The sequence below is a fragment of the Triturus cristatus genome, chromosome 6 (genome assembly GCF_964204655.1).
Source record: "Triturus cristatus chromosome 6, aTriCri1.1, whole genome shotgun sequence".
NCBI classification, from domain to species: domain Eukaryota; kingdom Metazoa; phylum Chordata; class Amphibia; order Caudata; family Salamandridae; genus Triturus; species Triturus cristatus.
The window spans coordinates 165,633,782-165,646,910 of record NC_140589.1 but is presented as its reverse complement, the minus strand read 5'-3'; positions in this window follow the sequence as shown (position 1 = coordinate 165,646,910).

The following is a 13,129-nucleotide window of genomic DNA, read 5'->3' as shown; positions in this document are numbered from 1 at the left end:
GAGACTGTGTATTGGGCATGATGTCCATGACTGTGTGGGTATTGTGACATGTGCCATCCCCATGCATCCAACGTTGTCCAGGACCCCATTCTCTGCATCCACCGGACTCAAGCTTGCAGGACATGGTTCTGCCACCTGTCTACACATACCTGGATGCCCCTCAGGACACTGGACTGGATCCCTGACCTCTGCGCATGACTGTTGCTGTACTCAATGTGTCTGTCAGCACGGTTGTTCGGCCACCCCCTCAGCTGGTTGGGCCCATCACGGGTGTGTATGGTGCTCCATGTCTGTCTTGCCTAATACACTGTGACCCATGTGTCCTGTGCCAGACTCAGGCCCCAGGGTGTGCATGGTTGAAGACAAAAGATGACTCAGGCATGTTTAGACTTTACATGACACATGTTAGGTAATAATGCAACCAGCAGGCATCTACTCTTCATAGTGTGATTTATTATTGGGGGGGGGGGGCAAAGTGAGGGGCTTTCCGGGAGTTTGGAATCCAAAGTTCAGTAGGGGAGTTGGTGTCCTTGCCATTTGAAATCCTCAGAGTCCATGCCACAGTCTTTGTCAACATTGGTCAGCCAGTGACCAGCAGGGCCATGTGGCAGATAATGTCTCTTGATGCTGTGATGCTGTTGCTCCAGTGGGCCAGGTGCCAGGCCAGGTGTCCTGGGAGTTGGTGATGTAGCGCCGACCCTCACGGTCCTTTCCGTGGACGACCCGGCCTCCTGCGGGGACCCTCAGCAGCAGGCCGTGACGACGTCTGGGATGCTCCGTCGGATGTTTCCTCCTCCTCCTCCTGATCCCTCCCTGTGGGTGGTGATGTTCTCCGCCTTCTGGCACAGGGAGGGTCGGCCATGTTGTCGGCCATCCGACGGAGTGTATCGTGAATCCCCTGGAACGCCGTCACTTGCTCAGCCTGTCTGGCCTCCATCCTCCGTTGGTGTTGCAGTAGACAGGCATGTAGCTCCGCATGTTGCTGGGCCTGCTGGGTCTTGATCCCCTCGAGGACAGACACAACCTGGGCCAGGCCCGTGGTGTCCTGCCGGTATGTGTCCAGGATGTTACGGACATGGGAAAATACCGGTTCCCCAGCCAACTGGACAGGCTCGCGCCTCCGCCGTCCTCCACTCCCACCACCCCTGCCCACTTGCACCTGGCCTGCCCTTGTGGGTACATCGGGTCTCCGGGACCCCTGAGGGGTGGCATTGGCGTTGTCGCCTGCCTCCTCCTGGGTGCCCGGGACACCGTGTCCCTCCTGGCCAGCCTGGCTGCATTATGGTGTTGGGGCAGGGATCCTGGGTGTCTCCTGGGATGTGGCAGGAGTGGGGGTGGTGGTTGGCACAGTTGTACCTGACGCAGGTGCTGCAGGTGGTTGGACACCAGAGGGGCCAGGTCGGTCGGGGTCGTCCACAGAGTGGTGAGAGTGGTCGCTGCCGGTGGGATCGGGCTCCCGCAGATCCGGGTCCTGTGAGTCTTCCCTCCCAGTGTTGGGGGGTGAACCACGACGTTGACCTGTGTGTGAGAGAGACAATGTTAATTTTGTTCCATGCAACATCCATGTTTCATCTGTTTCAAAGTTGGCACATTTCCTCTTGGAATTGGGATCTGTCTTGCATTCCACTCACAGTGCACTTGTGCATGGGTGTGTCCCTTGGGCACCACTTTGGCCCCTTTAACTATGTGTGGCACGGTCTTACTTGCTGCGTCAAGTGTGACTGCAGTCAGCAGTGGAGTGGGCAGGTGTGGCGAGCCATGCATTGGCGCCTTCCGTGTAGCACTGTACATGTGCACATGGAGTGGATCCACACACTTATATGATCCAGGTAGCTGTCGTTGTGCTCGTGAACAGGTTGTGACATGGCCCTGTGTCTTGCCATGGTGAAGAGGGGGGGTTCTGGGACTGGCCACCCTTGTCTACATGCACGCAGTCTACCTGCTGACGAGCAGACATTCGCACACGCCACACGGCTGATTTGGTCTCCCTGTGTCTCGCTCCCTCTCTGTCCCCCTCTCCCTCCCTCTCTGTCCCCCTCTCCCTCCCTCTCTGTCCCCCTCTCCCTCCCTCTCTGTCCCCCTCTCCCTCCCTCCGTGTGTCAGCCTCCTCCCTCTGTCCGTCTACCTCCCTCTCTGTCCCCCTCTCCCTCCCTCTGTGTGTCACCCTCTGTCACCTCAGCTCAGCTTCCTGGGCACACACTGTTAGCAGATCTTTGAGTGGCCCTTGGCTTGTTGATGTGAGTTTGTTTCTGATCTCCAGGCACCCATTGGGTGTGATGTGTGTCTGTGCGCTGCTGCTGTGGTGGTGTGTGCTGCCACTCTTTCACAATGTTGGCTGTTCATTAGCTGCTGTCATGTGCAAAACAGTGCCTTCACCCCCATGTGTTGATGCAAGGCGTCCGCCATTTGCTGGCGAGTCTTTCCTGTGTGGGGACACACTGTTTGTCTGGTTGTGACCTGGGCCATATGGGCAGAGGGCATTGTTGTCTGCTTCTTAGTTGCACTATGTGATTTTTGGGGCCCACCCTCCCGCCATCCGGGTTACCGTGTCATGTGTTGGTGTCTTCTGTGGCCTGTGACTTGACATTGTCCAGCTGGGTGCATGGGGCATGGTGGCAGCAGTGGCATGTGCGTGCTCATGGAGTGTGGTTGAGTCATGCGATGGCTTGGGGTGGTTGCGTGCCTGTTAGTGATTTTGGTTGTGGATGCCGTTCCCCCCATGTGAGGTGCGTTGTTTGTGTACTCACCCGGGTCTCGGAGTCCTTCTAATCCTTCAACTGCCTCCACCGGCAGTATGGCCATCACCCTCTCCTCCCAGGGCTGGTAGTGTACGGGTCTGCGGGAGGGCCCTCCTCCAGTGGCGTTGGCCTGGTCGTGTTCCTCCTGCCTCTTGGCTCGGACCCTCCTCCGCAGATCGTACCACCTGTTCTGGCATTCCTGCCTGGTCCTTCTGGTGTCCGCAACAGCATTCACAGCATCGACGATGGTCTGCCACATGGCTGTTTTAGCTGCCATGCTGGTGTTTCTGACCAATGTTCCAAAGAGCTGTGGCTCGACTCTGAGGATTTCGTCGACAAGAACCTCCAACTCTCGGTTACTGAACTTTGGATTCTTGGTAGTGGGCATGGTGAGGGGTGTGGGTGTGGATGGTGGGGGGGGGTGTGGATGGTGGGGGGGGTGTGTGGATGGTTGTGGGTGTGTGGGTGTGGTTGTGCAGGTGTGTGTGTGAATGTGATGAGGGTGTGTTTGTGAAGGTGGTTGTGTGGAGATGTGCAAGTGTAAGGTGTGGTGAAGCTTGTAGTAAGGTGCTGTAAGTTGTCTGTGGTGTCTGGCAGCAGTGAGTCTGTTGCAAAGGCTCATGGTTTGTGTGTGTGGGCCCTTTTTATTGGTCCATTGGTGGGTGTGGCTGTGTTTGAAGTTTGGGTGGGTGTGTTATAAGGAGTGGTGGTGTTTAGGGCCTCTGTTTGTTTTTGGCAGTTGCAGGTCAGTGAATGTGTGTTTTATGAGTGTTTGTTGGCCATGTTTAGTGGCTTTGTGCCATTCGAATAGTATATTCTTGTGTTGTTTTGTTTTGTCCTGGTTGTGTACGTGCGTTTTGAGCGTGTGTACGGTGTGTAGATGGGCCATTTGGTTGTACGGTGCTGTCCTTGTGTGTGGCTTGGCACGACTCGTACATGCGGTTGTGATGTTGGGGCATGGGGTGCGCTCCGTACTTAGGAGGTTGTGGTGGGGGTGCGACTGGAACGTACTGGGGTGTACTTAGACGGTGGTACGACACGTACAAGGGTGGGGGTACGACTCGAACGTACTGGGGTGTGGGTACACGGTGGTACGACACGTACAGGGGTGGGGGTACGACTCGAACGTACTGGGGTGTACTTAGACGGTGGTACGACACGTACAGGGGTGGGGGTGCGACTCGAACGTACTGGGGTCTACTTAGACGGTGGTACGACACGTACTGGGGTGGGGGTACGACTCGAACGTACTGGGGTGTGGGTACACGGTGGTACGACATGTACTGGGGTGGGGGTACGACTCGAACGTACTGGGGTGTGGGTACACGGTGGTACGACACGTACAGGGGTGGGGGTACGACTCGAACGTACTGGGGTGTACTTAGACGGTGGTACGACACGTACAGGGGTGGGGGTACGACTCGAACGTACTGGGGTGTACTTAGACGGTGGTACGACACGTACTGGGGTGGGGGTACGACTCGAACGTACTGGGGTGTGTGTACACGGGGGTACGACACGTACAGGGGTGGGGGTACGACTCGAACGTACTGGGGTGTGGGTACACGGGGGTACGACACGTACAGGGGTGGGGGTACGACTCGAACATACTGGGGTGTGGGTACACGGGGGTGTGACACGTACAGGGGTGGGGGTACGACTCGAACGTACTGGGGTGTGGGTACACGGTGGTACGACACGTACAGGGGTGGGGGTACGACTCGAACGTACTGGGGTGTGGGTACACGGTGGTACGACACGTACAGGGGTGGGGGTACGACTCGAACGTACTGGGGTGTGGGTACACGGGGGTACAACACGTACAGGGGTGGGGGTACGACTCGAACGTACTGGGGTGTGGGTACACGGTGGTACGACACGTACAGGGGTGGGGGTACGACTCGAACGTACTGGGGTGTGGGTACACGGTGGTACGACACGTACAGGGGTGGGGGTACGACTCGAACGTACTGGGGTGTGGGTACACGGTGGTACGACACGTACAGGGGTGGGGGTACGACTCGAACGTACTGGGGTGTGGGTACAAGGTGGTACGACACGTGTGGGGGTACGACTCGAACGTACTGGGGTGTGGGTACACGGTGGTACGACACGTACAGGGGTGGGGGTACGACTCGAACGTACTGGGGTGTGGGTACACGGTGGTACGACACGTACAGGGGTGGGGGTACGACTCGAACGTACTGGGGTGTGGGTACACGGTGGTACGACACGTACAGGGGTGGGGGTACGACTCGAACGTACTGGGGTGTACATACACGGGTGGGGGTTAGACACGTACACGGGTGTACATACGGGGGGGGTGTACATTAACGGGGAGTACGACTCGAACATAAGGGTGCTGGGGGGAGTGTTTGGCGCGTATGCGGGCACATATCTCCATGGTTGCAATGGGAGTTCGGTGCGGACGGTGTTTTTTCCATACGGTTGTAACATCGGACGCACGGGATGGATCGTGATTCCTCGGTCGGACTTGACTTTTCACATTTGTACGGTAAATCGTCCGAGGACGTGTCGGACACATTTTCCGACCCGAGGACGTGTGGGGAATCATTCCCAATGCGGTTCGTATGGACTTTTTACCATGCGAATCGTGATTGCCAGTTCGTACGGCACTTGTACGATTCGTACGGTAAAAAGTCAGGATACGAGTCGCACGGGGAATTTTTTTGCCGGATCGTAATCGGCACCAAAGTGATTCGATTTGTGTTGGTGGTCTCCACAACCTGCGCCAGAAAGCATCTTTACGCTTAACGTTTCTGCTATGAAGAACACACATTTTCTTTCCCTCTCTTTTGCAGCTATCTGCAGAGATTACAGTTCATTTAACCACAATCCTACATCTCCTCATTTACCCATGTATCTTTGTTTACAATCTCACTCTCTAGGGCACCCTTCAGCTATTGACATGAGAAGTTTTTGGGTGGCCTGGTCTTTTGCTGGTTGTTTAGAAATAGCTTCTCTTCTCGTACAAAAGTTCCCGTCCATCTGAACTACCAAAGCTTACAAGTCAGTTTGGAGAGCCTGGAGTAGCTGGCACTTCGAGGGGAATATTAGTTTCATTACCGAAGATGTCACTTCACTTTTAAATTTCCTAGGTTAAACATTTTCATACTGTAATTAGCAAATGGACACTCTAATTCCTACCTCCTTTAACCATGTGTCCCATGATAGTTCTGCATGAAACTTTTTAACCTATCAGGAGTAAGGTAAACAAGCCAAGTGGCTGCCAAATTTCATGCTGATCTGTGAAACAGCACCACAATTATTAGTAAATCAAAAGATCTCTCGTAGGATCTCGTTGAATCCAGTGTTCCCTGCACAGTGCTTAATTTAATGACCGCTGGATACATTTTATTCAGATTCATTAAACAGTGCGTAAGTTATCACCAAATGGACATGTGTTTGATATCTCCCCCATTAATGGGTTAGCATGAAACTCAAAATATCAAGAGTATGCTAAAAATGCTATGTGTAGGAAACTGGCTCTCTGTATAGTCGACCAAAACGAGGTAAACTGTGCAGAGAGTCCAGGCAACACTTATTGGTTTACAGCGGCACAAGTAACAAACTCAAATGCTCTCTTTTGTGGTAGTGTGGGCGAGCAGTTTAGGGTTAGCAGAGGGTAGTGCTAAGCATTTGTTGTACTTTCAGAGGCAATAAAGGAGACACACACTAAAGAATAAATCCGAGACCAATTGGGAAAAATACCACGTATTTTTCTATAAATTTCAAACACCAAGCACTTCAGGATCAAGTAAGTACCTTTCAAGATACTGATTTTTACAGGTAAGTAACATGTTTACTTTAATGCATCTCAACAAAGGCAATGCTTTCTTATGGGAAAGAAGGCATATACTGCATACAGTTACTTTCAGCAGGTTTCCGGGGGTCCCCCTCAGGACTTATGGTGATAAGGGGCTGAGGTCCAAAGCGCCACCAGCAGTTAGTCTTTACCTGCCCTGGAGTGTCTGGGTGAAGAGGTGCTGGTTGGATTAGTAGCTTTGCTCGCCACACCGAAAGGGGGGGGGACCTAAACTGGCTGCAGAGCGGGACTTGGGGACAAGTTCAGAGCTCCCATTGGGGGGGGGGGCTCATTTTGTGAGGGCCCTGGGAGCAAAGAAGCACAGCTGGTTCACGGAAACCCAGGCTGAGGCGCTCGGGTGCAGAGTGGTTAGGTGAGCTGTGCTTGTGCATCACAGGCACTCACGGTTGTCGTTTTCGCTAGTTGAGGGGACAAAAACAGGACATCTGGGTCTCTGCAATGCTGATGTCCCTCGATGGCAGCTCGGTCTTGGAGTTGTTTAAGTCCAAATTGGACTTAAAAAGGCTTTGGTTGCTTCAAGGGGTCCTGTACCCTTGGTATTGGTTCTGTATGGCTCTGGTTGGTCCTGGCATCTTCTCACTTGGTGGGTAGATTTTTCTGATCCTCTGGAGCACAGAGACCTTTTCCTGGGCGGATGCTGCATCGGTGGAATCAGGGGATGGCAGAACGGTAGACCTGACTTTGCTGTTTGGTGCCTGCAGGCGAGAAGCTCCTCTAATCCAAGGGAGATTGCTGGCAATTTGTTAAGTGCTGGCAGCCCACCGGGGTTCTTGGCAGATGCACAATGGCAGGACGAGTAGGTTTGTTACGATTGTCTGGACAGGTGCAGGTAGGCAGGGTTTGGTGCCAAAAAGTCAGCAGCTGGTCCTCAGTTCTCGTTTCTTCACTCCTCTTTGTCCTCTTCTTCTTGTGTCTGTTGGATCTGAGCTCCTTGTGTCAGGGGTGCCACCTAAATAATATATTTAGGGGTTAAGAGGAGTGCAAAGTAGAAGCCAATGGGCTACATACCTTTGAGGTACCTACACCCCCATATGACTCATTCCTGTGGGGAGTGGGCATAGCCCTGACCCAGTGTATCTAATGTCACCAAAAACCAAGACGGTGGAATTCTAATTTTCGAGTTCACTTCAGGTAGCCCGCCTTAGGGGTGTAACAAGCCCGATAGTGAATGTGCCTCCTGACTAGCTAATTTTGCCACCTGTCCTGGTGCAAATAGGCACTGAGCAGGATGGCGTCCCCCCTGTCTTAGGGAAGCCAGGGTTGCATGTGGTAAGGTGGAAAAGGTCATTGAAACCTCCTGCCTTGATATGCTGATTACTCGCCATCCTGCTTGGAGGAGGGGCAACACCTTCAGCCAGAGCTGGCACTGGTTCTGACCTCAGAGAGCACAGGCTCTCACCTCCAGGGGGCCAGAAACATATCTGTGGTGGCAGGCTGGTCAACATCAGTCAGCCAGCACACTAGAGGTTGGTAGGCTTTCAAGGGGGCACCTCTAAGGTGCCCTCTGGGTGCATGTCATTATAAATCTAGTACAGATTTATTAAGACAAGGTGTTTAATACCAAACAAAGCAAACACAAGGAAATGATGGACGGAGTGCTGAAACTTTTCAGACGCTCACCCCAGTCACAGATCTGGGTTGAATCCATTATCGTTCTTTAGCTCACATCGCCACCCCAGCTCAGACGGATCACTGACAGAATATCGACAACACTAATATCGACCTACAGAAATATCGAGACATAAATATTGCTGTCAAAAATATCGACCTCCTATCTTTACAATGGTAAGTACAAAAATATCGAGGAAAAAAATATCATTGTTAAAAATATTGAAGTACAAAATATCGTTTTTTTAATATGTATAAAATATTATGCAAAATAAATTAACTAATACAGCTAACTTATAATAAAAAAAATAGATTTATTTGTAAATGTTAACAATTATAAGTAATAAATTTAATTTATAAATAAATTAAACATACATATATAAAATGTAATATATATATATAAAAATAAAAAAGAATTGTAATTAATTATAAAATGTTAGAAATATATAAAATTATAAATAAATATATATATACATATATACATACACCTGTAACATAAAAAAATATATATTAGGCATTAAACTATTAAAATATTTAATATTTTTTAAACCTACATTTCAAACTACATTTAGTGCAACTGTAGGGAAAATGTTGGATAGCGTTGTGGAAAATAATTACTATTCCCACTCCAGCGAGTGCAACAGTAAGGAAAGTGTTGGATAGCGGAGGGGAATAATTTAATATTCCCATTCCAGCAAGTGCAACAATAAGGAAAGTGTTGGATTGTGCAGGGGAATAATTTACTATCCCCATTCCAACGAGTGCAACAGTGTGTAAAGTGTTGGAGAGTGGAGGGCAACAAATTACTATTCCCACTCCAGCAAGTGCAACAGTAGGGAAAGCGTTGGACAGTGGAGGGAAATAATTTACTATTCTCACTCCAGCAAGTGCAACAGTAGGGAAAGTGTTGGATAGCGGAGGGGATAAAATTACTATTCCCACTCCAGGGAGTGCAATAGTAGGGAAAGTGTTGGATAGCAAAGGGGAATAATTTACTATTCCCACTCCAGCGAGTGCAACAGTAGGGAAAGTGTTGGATAGCATAGTGGTAAAAATTACTATTCCCACTCCAGCATGTGCAACAGTAGGAAAAGTGTTGAATAGCAGAGGAGATTAAATTACTATTCCGAGTCCAGCAAGTGCAACAGTAGGGAAAGTGTTGGATAGCGTAGGGGTAAAAATTACTATTCCCACTCCAGCGAGTGCAACAGTAGGGAAACTGTTGGATAGTGGAGGGGTAAAAATTACTATTCCCACTCCAGTGAGTGCAACAGTAGGGAACGTGTTGGATAGTGTAGGATTATAAATTACTATTCCCACTGAAGAAAATTCAAATTTAAAAACAAACAAAATATCAACTACAATACAAAATATAATTTAAAAAAATAATAATAATTTGAAAAATCATAGAAACATTATAATGTATAAAGAATCTAAAATTTACATAAAAAGATATTTTTTTTAATTTATTTATTTTACAAACAAATACAAAATAATTTTAATCTAAAAAAATAATTATTACATGAATGTAATATTTTTTCCCCACCCTATAACACCACACAATTTACAACACACATCTAAATTAAATAAAAAAGTGTACCTCTATGATGAACACAATTAATTATCAATTAAACATATTTGAATACTCTATTTTAACCCCGGTGCAATATGGGTTCAGAAAGAGAATAGGGACCATTGAGCAATGCACAAATTTAGCACAACTTGGCAAGTATACCAGGGCAAAGGCAAGCTCTATATATTTATGCTTTGCCGACTTAAGTAGTGCTTTTGACCTGGCGGACCATAACTTGCTCTGGTCAACCTTAATCTCTATGGGAGCACCAAGAGCGATTATTGGGTTTCTCTCCCGTCTGTGTGATAATTTATTTAGCCAAGTTTGCTTCGGCCCATAGGGGGAATTCACATTTAAATTTTAAGTGGAACGGGGAATACGGCAAGGATGCGTCCTATCACCAATATTATTCTCCTTATTTATTAACAGGATAGATGATTATCTGCAGAAGATACAGTCTGATGCCCCCAAGGTGGCAGGTCGTCCGATACCTGTTTTAGTATATGCGGACGACGCTGTACTTTTAGCAAGAACCCCAATAGGTCCTCAGAGACTGATGGACACATTCTCTGCTTTATGCTACAAAAAAAATGGTTATAAACAAATCCAAAACATATACTATGATTTGTGGGCCCAAATCAAAACCTCTTAAAACTTTTTTTATTGAAAATAGCCCTATTAGGACTGTTAATTCCTTTTGCTATCTTGGTATTTCTTTTATGGATAATGGCTCTTGGACCCAACACATTTCGAATACTAGAGCAAAAATGAGCAGGGCAACTCAGAGAATTTTTAAATTTTCTTCCAAACTGGGGAACAGGCCTACGAATGAGATGGTAGCCCTATACAAAGCTAAAGGAATAAATATAGCTCTTTATGGGGCAGGGCTCTGGGGCCATGTAAGAAGCAAGGACCTGCAAACAGTTGAAAATCTTTTCTTGAAACGCTTGTTATATTTTCCACCATCTGCTTCGAATACTATTGCACATTACGAGGTGGGTCTCCAGTTTTTAGAAAACCTCCTATTGGCCAGACCGCTGTTAATATGGGACTCCATCTGGAAAAGGAAAGAAACTGATTTTACTAAATCGATTATTTTAGACTGTCTCAATTTGCACGCCACACTTAAAATCCCATGGCTGCTACTTATTAATTCTGATCTAGAAAATCTGTATAGAACATTAGTATGGTCAGAAACATCAAAAACCTTGTGCTATACCAAGAAGGAGATTAGGGATACCTTTATACAACATAGGTTGGACTTGAGATCTATGGCAGAGAAGGATAAATATATTGTGGCTATGTATATATCATACAGTTTAGATGCGAGTACCAATAACTATTTGACATATGTGTCTTATGCCCAGCACCGCTTTGTGCTAATAAGACTGAGATGTGGCATAGTTCACCATCTCGTAGCCTTCCGTAAAATGAGGTCTCACCCGACGGAAGAGTTTTTATGCCCGTGTGATAATAAAAGCAAACAAAGCACATTGCACTTTAAGTTGTTTTGTACATTTTATCAGAATTTTAGATGTATTTATTTAAAATCATTGTTTGTCACCCAAAATATTAGGTAACATAAAGTAGCTATGAAATTTTTGGTGACATTAGGTGACCCCCTGACTTGTTATAGTGTTGCCCTGTTCATCCTGAAAGCAATTAACATGAGGAAACAATTAGAACATAGTAGAAAGGAACTGATATGATTTTATCAGATCTATAGCTGATTTTTTGTTATGTAATAATAATGTTATGCCTCTTTTCTTTGACGTCTTAATAAGAGACTGTGTATGATCATAACTCAAGAAATTAAGTTTAATAACTGTGATCTTATCTGTTCTAATAAGTTTGAAATGTAATATGATTGTACTTTTGTGACTACCTTTTGATAGTCGACTAAAGATATTGAAATTAATTAAACAAATCTTAATAATTAAAAAACACATTTCAAAAGGTAAAAATCAATGTACTAACCAAACGTTACAGCTATAGAACCTAAGTCCCCAAACAAAATAAAAAATAAACAATTACCAAAAATATTTATCAATTAATAAATGAATATTAATAACCAAGTAATGATTAATTTAAACTAAATTACTTTCCACCCTCTACCCCAATAAACACCAAAACACACACGATCCAGCCACATCTCCGGTCATCTGAGAGACCTTCACTGGCTCCCCATCAACAAGAGAATCACCTTCCGCCTCCTCACCCACGCACACAAAGCCCTACACGACCAAGGCCCGAGCTACCTCAACAGCCGAGTCAACTTCTACGCTCCCAAACGCCACCTCCGATCAGCCAACCACGCCCTCGCCGCCGTCCCCCGCATCCGAAGAGCGACTACAGGAGGAAGGTCCTTCTCCTACCTGGCCGCCAAGACCTGGAACTCCCTCCCGTCCGACCTGCGCCTGACCCAAGACCACCTCTCCTTCAGGAAGAAGCTGAAGACCTGGCTGTTCGAGCAGTAGCGGCACCCCCCCTCCCCAGCGCCTTGAGACCCTACGGGTATGTAGCGCGCTTTATAAGTGTCACTGATTGATTGATTGATTGACACAATTTTCATAACTCATTTTACATTAAGAAATTAATATCAATTAACAAATCATTAATTAATTTATTTTTACTTCCCACCATTTACCACAATAAACCCCACAACTCACACATCAAAATGATTACACAATTGTAATATTTAAACTTTAATTAATAAGCATTAACTAATAATTAATACATTATAAATAAATTACCTCCCACCGTATTCCCCTATAAATGCCACCACCAATTTTGTAAAACATGACACAATTAACAATTGATTAACAAATAATTAATTGACAATTAATAATCAAAATATAAATTAATACATTATTTCACACATTTAACACTATAAAATAAAAATAAATAAATAGTATATCAAAAATATTAATAAATGTATTAAAATGTAATTACTTCCCAGTCTACTCCCCTATCAACCTACAACCTGTTCCTAAAAAATGACAATTAACATTTACCAATTAATTAATCAATAACAATTAACAGCCAATTATTAATGAACAATAAATGAATTCCCACAATTCACACTTTAAAATCAAAAATAAATGAATACTAATAAAAATGAATATTCAATTTATTATAATTAAATTACTTCCCACCCTATTCCCCTATAAACCCACAAACCGATACAGAACTAAAACGCAAAATTTTAATTAAAGAAAATTAATAACTTTTAAAAATATATTAAAAAACAAATGCAATGCTTGGACAAAAAATAGAGCACATACATTTACAATACATACTAAAATACATAACACTAACTAAAAAAACAATATTTTGAACTATATTTTTGCCAACGATATTAAT